Source organism: Camellia sinensis, chromosome 8 (genome assembly GCF_055761805.1).
Source record: "Camellia sinensis isolate YWXY chromosome 8, ASM5576180v1, whole genome shotgun sequence".
NCBI classification, from domain to species: Eukaryota; Viridiplantae; Streptophyta; class Magnoliopsida; order Ericales; family Theaceae; genus Camellia; species Camellia sinensis.
In genome coordinates, this window is record NC_138968.1 from 130939515 (window position 1) to 130952189 (window position 12675).

Consider the following 12675-nt stretch of genomic DNA (forward strand, 5'->3'; position numbering starts at 1 on the left):
TCTAGGACTCTTGTCCCTTATCCGCTTATCTCGGATTCCGATATCTTCGGAGGCAACCTCGGCCTAGCCGAGATCACCTCGGCGTCACGACCAGGACACGTGGCACCTCGGCTGACACATCGGCGTCACCTTGCCATGTGTTGGTACTCAGAAAATATATCCCCACAACTGCCCCCTAGGTTCTATTACCTCGACATTCTGAGGTGATGGAACCTACACTGTTCGTTCATCTATGCCCCTCTGTCCGAGATCAAACTTGCCGACCTCAAAGTTCCCTGGACTTTGCTGTCCACTTGTGTCAAGTATCAAGATTCATGCCTTCCAAGCTGTTTGAAATCACACCTCCTAGCCGAGGTTCTAGTTCCATTAATTCGTAAACTCCAAGAACTTTGCAACTGTTCCACTCACACTCTCTAGTGAGTTCCCGATTTCCAGTCACCTATTTGACTCCGGCGATTTTCATATCGGCGTTCACTTCACTTTGTAGGTTCATAAACTCTTACTTTTTTATTAAGCTCAATCTTTCATAACTCTTCTGATTTACTTTGAATCTGTTTATTTGCCCTCTGTTGTCTTCTATTTTTGTCTGTTTTCAAGTTTTTAATTGTTTGAATGCCTGGCACTGTTCTTGTCATATCCGCTTTCTGTTGCTAGCATCATGTCTGGGTCATTACTTTCTTGTTCTTCACATACTTACTTAGTGCCTGTGCACTTGGCTTTATTCTTGAACTTTGTCATCTTCTTGACTTCTGTTTTTCTCTTTTTTCATTCAATCCTCTGGCTTCTTCGCTTTCTAGCTCTTTTGCTTAAATCCGTCATTTGTTCCAAGCTTTCAAGCTTCTGCAACTGTTTTTGTTTCTCTCCTCCGATGAAGCTTTACGTCATTCTGTCATTGTCGTCAAACTTTGGCAAATCTCATTCCGACTTCCCTCTTTCTGGTAAGCCACTGTTCCTCCTGGTTTTATTTCTTGTTGCTTTCCAAGAAGCTCTGCTTCATTGTTAATCACCATTGCTTGTTTTACCCGTTATTTCCAAATCATCTTCTTGGCTACACACTGTTCACACATCTGTTGATTTCTACCACTGTTCTTGGCTTGACTCACTTGTGCAATCTTTTTGTCTTGATTTCTTGGTAGTTTCATCATCATTCTTCATTACGAATTACATTCTTGTTTCTGTTTTCTGTGTCTTTTTCTAGATTCTTGCTTTCAATCTTTGCCTTCAAACTCCGAGGTGCCAATCGCCAAGAAGAGCTTTGATCAAATTCTTCAGGAGGTCGATGCTGAGCTCGTGGCTGAGAAAGCTGCTGAGAAGTTCTTTCCAACTGTCTTCTGGGGGTGAGACACAACCTGCCGCTGATGCCGAGTAGTTTGCTTCCTTCTTGAAATTGATGCCGAGGTAGCGGTAGAGAAGCTCCTCCAACTGACTGCTGAGGCTGAACCATTGTCGTCCGTCGAAACAGATTAGTCCGACGTTCTTGCTTTCAGTCCCTAGTTCTTTAAGGTCTTCATTTTTGTACTTGCCAACCTTCTCAGCTCTTAACAAGCTAGCTGGTCATCTCGGTTGATCATATCTCAGAAACGTCTTTCAGTGTTTATCTCGGCTATACCAAACTTGTAAATTGCTACAAATTTCAACAAGTGGTAGACTTCATAATCTTTGGTTAACTCATCTTGTAATTTGCTCAAAAATTTCAACAAGTGTTAACATTCCTTGCTCCTTAATTATCATTCCTTCCCCCTACACCTTCTCCCTGCCCCCTAATGTGAACGTAAGTTGTACTTAGGATCACATTAGGGAAGTTGGCTTCGTGCCGTAGTCACAGACCTGATGTGTTCTTCTTTCGCCGATGTACTAAAACTTCTGGTATTTAATTCACCCCCTTTAGACCCTCTTTCTCTTGGCCTTTGCAAACTATCATCGCTATTTCTTGAAGCATTTATTCCTTTTCACAATTCTGGTCACCACTTCTGGCGTGCATTTAGTGGTTCTAATCAAAACGACGTTTGACTCTGGAGAATCTTTTGCCGACATTTAACTTTGTGCACTCTTTAGCTTGTAAATTCTCTCAGAATTTCAACAAGTGTTAAATATCATTTCGGTTTAACATCGGTTAAGTATCATCTCAGTTTAACTTCAGTTAAACATCACCTCAGTTTAACTTTGGTTAAACATCATCTCGGCTTAACTTCGGTTAAGCATCATCTCAGTTTTTGAAGTTTTTCTTTTTTTTGTCGCTTGTACTCTTGTACCTTTTTGTTCTTTAGATAATGTAAGCTCTGCATATGGCCGATGTGCCTCCTTGTTCTTCAATGTCTAATTCAACTTTCCTTCTCTGAATGAAGCGCTCTTCGTCGCCCTCCCGGACGAGGATTTTCTTCAGTGTCTCTTCACTTTTTTTGGCTGGCTCCTTGCCGACATCATCTAGGACCTCCATGTCCTCGTCTTCAATCTCTGCCTTCCCTGGTTCCCGAATGTTGCAGGTAGTTTTCATTGCTGCCATGGAGCAATTCTTCGCCTGCAGTTGATCCCCTCTGACTCTTTCAATCCCATGTTCTGTGGAGAACCGCAATAGTTGATGCAACGTTGAGGGAACTGCCCCCATTGCATGCAACCATGGCCTTCCCAAGATGATGTTGTAAGGTGAAGGCGTGTCAATCACGACGAATTCTGTTTTGATCTTCTTCTAACTGCTCTTGCATGATTCTATACTTAGAATATTGTGCATGCCTTTCATACTTTGCCTCCTTTGTGCAATCTTCTCGGGGTTACATACCTCGGGTATAATAGCTACAAAACTTTTACTTCGGCAAGATACTGACCTGCAAACTTTTCATAAATTCTAACAAGTGTGAAACATATACTACTCAATGTTAACTTTGCAAACTTTTTCTCAAGTTTCAACAAGTGTTTAAACGGTGATCTCGGTCTAGCCTACTTGTAAATTGCTATAAATTTCAACAAGGATTAACATAACAAGTGTTTAAACAATAATCTATTTGTAAATTGCTACGAATTTCAACAAGTGTTTAAACAATATACTTAGCTTTTACCTCAACCTGTAAATTGCTACAAATTTCAACAGATGATCACATGTCGGCTTAACATTATCTTGTAAATTGCTACAAATTTCAACAAGTGTTAAGCATCTTCTCTGGTTTAACCAACTTGTAGATTGCTACAAGTGTGCAGACTATAACCTCGGCGTCACTTCGACTTGTAAATTGCTACAAATTTCAACAAGTGAAGAGAAACAGTAATCTCGGCTTAACTCCAACTTGTAAATTGCTACAAATTTCAACAAGTGAAGATAAGGAATCAGCTTAACTCCAACTTGTAAATTGCTACAAATTTCAACAAGTGAAGATAAGGAATCAGCTTAATTCCAACTTGTAAATTGCTACAAATTTCAACAAGTGAATTAAGGAATCAGCTTGACTCTAACTTGTAAATTGCTACAAATTTCAACAAGTGAAGACAAGGAATCAGCTTGACTCCAACTTGTAAATTGCTACAAATTTCAACAAGTGGAGACAAGGAATCAGCTTGACTCCAACTTGTAAATTGCTACAAATTTCAACAAGTGGAGACAAGGAATCATCTCGGCTTAATTTCAATTAAGCATCATCTCGGCTTAACTTCGGTTAAGCATCGTCTCGGCTTAACTTCGGTTAAGCATTATCTCGGTTTAACTTCGGTTAAATATCATCTTCGGCTTAACTTCGGTTAAGCATTATCTCGGCTTAACTTCGGTTAAGCATCGTCTCGGTTTAACTTCGGTTAAACATTATCTCGGCTTAACTTCGGTTAAGCATCGTCTCGGTTTAACTTCGGTTAAACATCATCTGGGCTTAACTTCGGTTAAGCATTATCTCGGCTTAACGTCAGTTAAGTATCATATCGGCTTAACTTCGGCTAAGCATTATAATGGTTTAACCAACTTGTAAATTGCTACAAATTTCAACAAGTGGTAACCGCATTCTTCTTCTCTTTGCCCCCAATGTGAACTTAAAATCCACTTGGGTTCTCATCATGTAGCTTCGACCTTGTCGCCGAGGTTGAATTCAATCCGAGGTTGTCGGCCTTGGTTTCTCTATTGATCTTACTTGGCTCCAACCTGAGTTTGATTTTCGGCCTCGCATCGGCGAGCCGTTTCTCTTTTCTTGTTCCGATGCCTTTGTTCCTGGCATGTCTTCCTCGGCCCTAGCATACTTCTCAATTCCGGCCAACTTTAGTTTGATCTTGTGTGTTTCCTTTTTATCTTCTGGGATTTGAGATCTGCTCATTGGGCTCTTCTCTTCTCGGACTCAGGTCCTGAGATCTTATCTTCTGGAATCTTGGATCTACTCACTCAGGTTGAGCTCTTCTTTTCTCGGACCTACTAATCTAGGCCGAGATCATGTCTTCTGGGATCTGGGATCCGGGATTTGCTCACTCAGGTTGAGCTCTTCTATACTTGAATGTTATCTTCTTGGGAGCGCTCATGCCCCCTGTCTTTGCATCCCTTCTAGAAGGGTCTTCGTTCCTCCGCAGGTATCTATCCTTTCATACCTGGAGGTCGTCTTCGTTGCTTCGATCTGTTGTCTTTGGTGCGTCACCTTCCTGGCCGGCTTCTTTCACTCCGTGACTCTGGTCACGAGTGTCTGTGTTGCTATTGTCCCCTTCAACGTCGAAATCAATAGGTCTTCCACTCCCAGCAGGAGCGTAGTCTCTAATCTAGTCATTCTGTTCGTTATTGGCCATCTATTCTTCTTTCTTTCCCACAGACGGCGCCAAATTGTGTGGGTGATTTTCCGACCACACTGCCCGCTTAGTAACCAGCTGGAGAGCACTGGCAGAATAGATGGCACCTGACTGACCTGTAACAGAAATATAAGAATCCCGCGGTGGTTTCGACCACCCGGGGGCACTCCGACGATCAAGTCAGTATATCTCTCAAAGATAAATCAAGTACTAAACTCACAAGCTTGAGTATCAAAAGCATACCTTAGACCCATGGGGGTGCCTCTCTTTTATAGCCAATACAATCCTAGTCCCAATAGGAGCCTGGCCCTAATGGACTTAGGATTACTGCTAATCTGGGACTCCCAGTGGGATTAGGATAAACTCTCTAAGAGTCTTATCTTTACCCAAACTGAAGTCTTCTCCCAATCTAGGACTCTTGTCCATATCCAAGTTGAGTTCCCTCTTCATTCTAGGACTCTTGTCCCTTATCCGCTTATCTCGGATTCCGATATCTTCGGAGGCAACCTCGGCCTAGCCGAGATCACCTCGGCGTCACGACCAGGACACGTGGCACCTCGGCTGACACATCGGCGTCACCTTGCCATGTGTTGGTACTCAGAAAATATATCCCCACAATAGGCATCTTCCACAGACGTTTGTATCAAATTGACCTTTGGCTCCGGACGACCCCCACCCAGCGTTTACTCTGAAGTTTGCTAAAGCATTGCCTTGTCAACATAGATAATTGTCAATACTACATCTATGTAAAATTTTATTAAAAAAATATGTATTTAAAAATCATGAAGTGTTTAAATATTATTATTTTTTTGATAATCAACCATATTTGAAGTCTTGTACTTTTATTGGGACTTTTAATAGAAAAAAGTTAGGGATCATGAAATTTTTTTCATGAAAATGATCATGAAAGGTTTATGATCTTTGGATTACCTTGATTAGTGTGTGGTGTTTTATTCTAAGTGTAATAAAAAAGTCACAAAACTTTCATTATTATTTTTATAAAATTTTTTTTATGATATCTAACATTGCTGTTTTTAATATAAGTGGAATCATCCCACCACAAATGAATGCCACCTTGTCAAACCAAGTTAGGCGATTAGAAAATGTGATAACTAAAGCCGTAGCACCGTTCTACAAAACCCAATGATGATAACGAGTTGACTTTAGAAATCTATGTGGATGAGTTCATGAGTCATGAGGATTTGTGACAGAGATAATTTGTGAAGTTTATAGAGAGAGATGTACACATGGAATAAATTATTAGGACAGGCAAACGGGGGATCCGAAGCCAAATAAATTACTTCAAAATAAAAAAAGAATAATGCTTGGGACCCCCTTTTGGGGTCACCTCTCACCCCTTTGCCACGTGGCGGGTGGTGATTGGAGAAGCAGGAAAAAAAAGAAAAAAAAAAAAGAAAATGTAACCAATGAGAAAGAGAAGGGGTCAAAGGGGGTGGAGGAAAAGGGAGGATGAATCATTGTTGTAAAAAAAATTTTATTTATTGTGATTGAATTGTTGCAAATGCTTTTAAATCAAACAAACAAAGAATATTCACGAACTAATAAATTTACAAATCAAGAAGAAAAAAGAGGAAAAGAATTTGAAAGAAAAAAGAGAGAAATAATTTAATGATTATGAAGAAGCTACGCATTCTGGGGGAAGGCCTTGGGGAAACCTCTGGAAGTCGGTGCAATAGTTGTAAGTCATGCACTTGCTCTGCACCCATCGGAGTTTTTTTCGACCCATGGAGTCAAGTTGTTGAGTTTGCCATGCCTGATTTGATATTGTATTGTTAGTGGAGTTAGCAGAAGAAGAAGCATTGATTTTGAGATTTTTGTACGAGGCAATGAAAGGAGCTTGAGTCCAGTCGGTCTTTATTCTCCCACCTTCTGTTGCCCAGTTATCGGCATCCCATAGGCTGGCATACACCTTCATTCGTTGGCTATTGGGAAATGGAACTCCAATCGCTTCATTGTTTTCGAATACCCTTATTGGAATATTGTCCACCATGAAACTGAACAACATAATATGCAAGAGGAATCCTTGTAAGTGGTTGAAAATTAACCAATGCTAAGTATTGAGAAGAAAAAAAAATGTGTTTTTTTTTCTTTTTTTCTTTTGTTATACTTACATGATGCGTTGAGAGTTCCAAATGACCGAGTAGGTGTGGAAGGCTAACGTGGGATCAAACGAAATACGGAACTGTTGTTCGCGGTTCCCTTTCCCTTGGGAATAGAAATTAGTGTGGACAGTGTATGGCTGTCCAGATAAATTGCCTAAGAACTCGAAGTCAATCTCATCGTGTGCTGCCCCTAGAGAAGATAACTGCAATTCAAATTAGAAAAATTAATGATGATGGTGAAGAAAAAAGAAGGAAATTATTGGATTATTGCAAAATTTGAAATTTGAAGGAGATGGAAATCAATGAATCGATGAAACGACATACATAGTAAGTGGCCACAATGCCAGCGGAGTTGCCAGGGACAAGCTTGAGTTGCATGTCAACCCTTGCAAATAAGTAGTCGATCTTGGTTTGGAAAGCAGCATCAGAGGAGTTGTCAAGAGAGAGAGTCAGAAGTTTGCCGCCATTGAAAATCTTAACATGTTCATTGCCACCCCAATCGATGTCAATAACTTTGTTGAAGTTGCTGTTGGAACAATCTTCTGTGTAAATAAAATAATTTGAAATAAATTCAAACAAAATAAATAAATAACATACCGAATTTATTTATCGAACCGAATTAAAATTAAAAGACCAAGTCGAGTGTGTGACACTCTGTCCTTAAGACACATTCGCCCCGCTACGGTACTTACGGTTGAGTGACGTCTATCTCCCAGGATACAATGATCTTCACAAAATTGTTGTAGCACACCAAACAAATTTGTACGGCGAACCAAACCTGTGTTCTAATACTCTCTTTATTATTTTCCTAAAACTAGAATGTAGGAAAATGCACTAAATAAAAGAATTGGACAGCAACAAGGTATTTTGCAGACTCATATTTTCGGATACGAAATTGGATTACAAAGACTTAATTTCCCGGGAGTCTAGAATGCTGGATTAATGGTTGTATATATAGGCAACCAAACTTAGTCCGAACAGGTGCAACCTGTTTAAACTCCAAACAGTTTCGGACCTTTGCATAATAACATTTTTTATTTAAACAAATAAAAAAGTAACCGTTGAACAAAGATTTAAAACTGTTGGCATATTTCCTTTTATTTAAACTATTTGAATAGTTTAAACTAAGAAGCTGTTTGTGGAACAAATTCAAACTGTTTGAATATTATTATTATTAAACTATTGAAATAGTTAAATAAATAAATAAATGAAAAGGTACAAACTTTAGGAAACCTTTTAGGAATTTAGAATTTGAATTTAGAATTAAATTAAATTCTCACAATTACAAATTTTAAGAAACCACTTAAGAACTCAAAATTTGAATTTATAATTAAATTAAATTCTTACAATAATTTTTATTGAAAAAATTCAAATGAATTTTTTATCTAAAAAATTAATGTTAGACTCGAAAACGACGTCAACTTCCCATTCACTCATAAATGGTTTTGACGAACCGTCTTCACCGTGTAACTTGCCACGCGGCAAGGAACACGTCACTTCTTCGGACTCACCCCAAACAACGTTTGGGGCCCACTCAAATTTGGCCTCGAAGTTGGCCCAAAATAAGCCATATAAAATACAATTTTTCCAACAATCCCCCACATGAATGGAATTTGACGGAGAGAAAATGCAACAACATGATCTAAATACAGAGAGTACAGAAATTGAAAATATTCTGCAAAGGATAGGTAGCTTTTGGCTTTGAACCTTCCCTTGTGAGACACTATCGGATTTATTAGCTAATCAGTGAACATAATATCTTGAACTGTTCAGCCGTTTATGTAAACCACGACAATAGAAATCACACAGTATATTCCCAGACACAGTTTAGTTCTCACTATTGTGTTCATTTTGGCCCTGAACAACCTAGTCTTTCATGAGTGCTCTAGAGAATTGTAACCCTTCACAAATCTCATAGAATCGGCCTAGTTCACACTCACATAGGTGATTCTTATGAAGAGTATCCTGCCATACTCCATTAGGTTTACCTAGATATAAGAATCATTAAAATTTTTCTTAACCTTTAATGCTGCAAACATCACTATTTCATCATAGAAATGGGTAGGAGTTGAACTCCCCAGTGTTTCTTATAGATTATATATTTAATTAGTTTAATATATATATATATATATATATTTGAAATAGTTTAAATAATAAATTACCTACAGATTTGAAACATTCTCTAACGGAACACTTTTTCAAATGTTTGAATTTGAGATCAAACGGTCAACTTTATTTGAATTGAAATAATGTACCTTTTCACTTCTTTAAATTGATATTTGTTCGGAACTGTTTGCTGCCTATAAATACCATCAATTCTAGCAGGTTTGGGATCGAATTTTCAGATCCGAAAAATTCAGTTAAGTGGTCTCATTACTGTCCATTTTTTCTCTAAGTGCATTTATTCTTCATATTTAGTTTTAGAATAAATTACAGAGAGTATAGATCACAGGTTTGGTTTGCCGAATAAATTTATTTGAAGTGCTTCTATAAATTTGTGAACATCATTGTATCCTGGGAGATAGACGTCATTCAACAGTAAGCACCGTAGTGGGGCGAATTTGTCTTAAGAATAGAGTGTCACACACTCGACTTGGTCTTAATTTTATTTCGGTTCGATAAATAAATCCGATATGTTATTTATTTTATTTTGTTTGAATTAATTTCAAATTATTTTATTTACACCGAAGATTGTTCCACCAATTGCATGGTGCTGTTGAAACAGCCATTACACAACTCATCATCAACGTCACAACAACCAAAACCATTGTTGAACAAGACATTTCTACTTTGTACATGTATGTAGTGCACAGAGAGAGAGAGAGAGAGAGAGAGAGAGAGAGAGAGAGAGAGAGAGAGAGAGAGAGAGAGAGAGAGAGAGAGAGAGAGAGAGAGAGAGAGTACTTGTGATGATGGTTAAGGTTGGGTTGTGAAGCTATATATATATATATATATGTGCGCGCGCGTTGACAAAGGAAGAAGAAGTATCCGAGAGAGAGCTGAAGAGATGGACAGCCGGAGTATGTAGAGTTGGAAAAGTTGTAGCAGAGTTGGCAATGGCGTACGTAACCTCTTTTGGCAAACTAATTAAAATAATAATAATAATAAAAAATCAGCTTTTAACTTTTAATTTTTTTTGAGTTATATTCAGCTTGTTTGGTTAGATTTTTCAAAAAATATTTTTCAGAAATTTTTTTTTTATTTTTCATATATTTACTGGATTTTTTTTAATATTTTAAGTAATTTTTTTTACTTTTTAGATATACTTAACATAAATATACTTAAAAAATAAAAAATTTATGATTTTTTTTTTTAAAAATTCACTAAATATTAAAAACTATAAAAAAATATGAGAATTCAATACATTTTTTATATATTTATGTATTTATTAATTTTTTTAAATATTTTTTCACAAATTTTTTACTTTTTAAATATATCTAAGCAAGGTGCATATAATTTTTTTTAAAAAATGTTTAAAATTTTAAAGATATTCACTAAAAATAAAAAAAAAACACGAAACCAAAAAGTTTAATTTTTAAAAAACTTAATCCAAAAAATTCAAACCAAATATACTGATTATCACTCATATTTTTTATTCATAAAAAAATATAAAAAATTAAAAAAATTAACTTTTAACTAATTTTTCAAATTACCCCATAATTATTCGGGACAGGCTTCTCCCAATCCACTTGTATTTTGGCTCGTAAAGTTTATTATGGGGTGTTTGGGAAGAAAAAAAATAGTCAAATTTAGGTTAAAAATCACAAAAAGACAAAATAGGCTAAAATAGTTAATAAGACAAAATATCACATCAAACCCATAATCATTTCACTTTTTTTCTCACAAACATCATATCCAACCACAAAAAAATCTAATCATCTTTCCAAACACAAAAATTTTAACCTACTTAAAATAGCCAAAAACTAAAATAGCCTATTAAAATAACCACTTCTCAAACGAGGCTTATGTGATCTGACAACTTAAATTGCTCATTGTGTTTGACAATAAATGTAGATCATTTAAAAAAAAAAAAAAACCTTAAAGTGATCTCATGAACATAGTCACATATTTTGATGATAATTTTTTTTTTGCGACAAATATGATCAAATCTTAAATTGTAATTATCAAATTAATTTATTAAATTAATTATATTTGTAGCTCTTCAAGAATGAGTTTTATATGACTTTAATTTTTAATATTTAAATTGTATCAATTTGCTTTGTTTGGAAAAGTGGCCAAATTAATACAAAAAGACAAAATAGATTAATTTATAAAATAAGATAAAATGTTACATTTAAATCATAATTATTTCATTTTTTCTCTCACAACCATCACATTCAAACCAAAGCAAAAATAAAAAGTTTTTCTCAAATAAAACTAATTTAACAAGACTAAATTAGTTAAAAAATCAAAAAAATTAGGTTAAATTAACTATTTCCAAACAAAGGTTTAATCGTCAAAACTAAAATGGCAAAACACTCATAATCCAATTTATTTATTTATTATTAATTAATAATCTAAATGCATAATCGAATAAAATAGCAGCCGATATGGTCCAAATTGAAATGTTGGCGGTGGTGACCCCAAAGCAGCTCCAACAGTTATTTTAGTACCCGAAAATTTATGACGGAACAAGTTTGGCCGTGGGTGTGGCTTTTTATTTTATTTTAAAGTTTAATTAGTTCAGCCTCCCCTGAGTAGAGAATACAGTAGTGCTTCCATTCGGTAGTGATTTAAGAGCAATAGTAGAGGGTCCAAATTCTGTGGCTCAAATGTGGCTCAAATGGCCAAAACGACGTCGTTTTGAGTACAAAACAACATCAAAATGGCCAAAATGACGTCGTTTTGGCCATTTGAGCCACATTTGAGCCACAGAATTAGGGCCCCCAAACATTTTTCGTGATTTAAATTTCAAATAGTTAAAAAAAAAAAATATTAGTGGGACGAGACAGCCGAATAAAAATACTATCACCAACCAAGAAAGTTCCGTGTTGCACTTCCTAATTTTTTTTTTTTGGTGGGGGGGGGGGTGTTCTCTAAAATTAGAAGAATTAGAGGTTTAACCAATGGGTCTATTTCATTTGGTCATAACTCCGGTATTTTATTAAGAGATTAGCAATTTGAATTTCTCGACTTACTTGTAAATCTTATTTTCTATGTATTTACAAATATTTTTTTCTCACTTCGATTATTTTGGGTGTTATTTATGCGTTGTACTAATTTATCTTTCTTTAACTTTAAAAGCTTCATTGTATTAATTATATTTTGTATTAATTGCTCTTTTGTAATAATTTGGTCTTTGAAGTTTTAATTGCATCAATTTTACCTTTTAATTTTTCAGAGTGTGTCTATTTTAGTCTAATTAATAAGTCATCTTAGATACTGAACTAAAATTGAGGAGACAAAATTGTTTATTCATTGTCTTCAAAGTGGTTAAGAGATTAGTGCCTAATTTGAAATGTTCCATTGCCTTTCAGTAGACCATTTTGCTTGTTTTTATGTCTAATTTCATAACAGATGTTATCAATTTGATTAAATTAACATACTCAGATTAAATAAAAAATCAATATACTTAAAACTATAGGTATCAAATTAATACAAGAAATAAATCATAGTTACCATAGGTTTAAATTGCCCTTAAATTTATTTTATTTTAAAGAAAATTTCATTGGTAATTCTGTTGAACCTTAGTATATCGAATTAACCCATGTTGTCCCAATTGCGTGAATTTTGGACTTAGAATTTTAAAATTTGTATCTATTTGATCCAATTCTCAACGTTAATTAAGGTTTTTTAACAAAAATTTTGC

At 35.7% G+C, this 12675-nt stretch overlaps 1 pseudogene across 1 annotated transcript; it reads right to left on the reverse strand.

Annotated features, from left to right (window-relative positions):
• Window positions 1–6259: 6259 nt before the first annotated feature.
• LOC114286857 (xyloglucan endotransglucosylase/hydrolase protein 24-like) lies at window positions 6260–9669 on the reverse strand (annotated as a pseudogene). Its single transcript, XR_014338211.1, has 3 exons — window positions 9567–9669; window positions 7191–7392; window positions 6260–7069 (listed from the first exon to the last, which is right to left on the reverse strand). The product of XR_014338211.1 is annotated as a xyloglucan endotransglucosylase/hydrolase protein 24-like (transcript).
• Between the last annotated feature and the right edge of the window lie 3006 nt (window positions 9670–12675).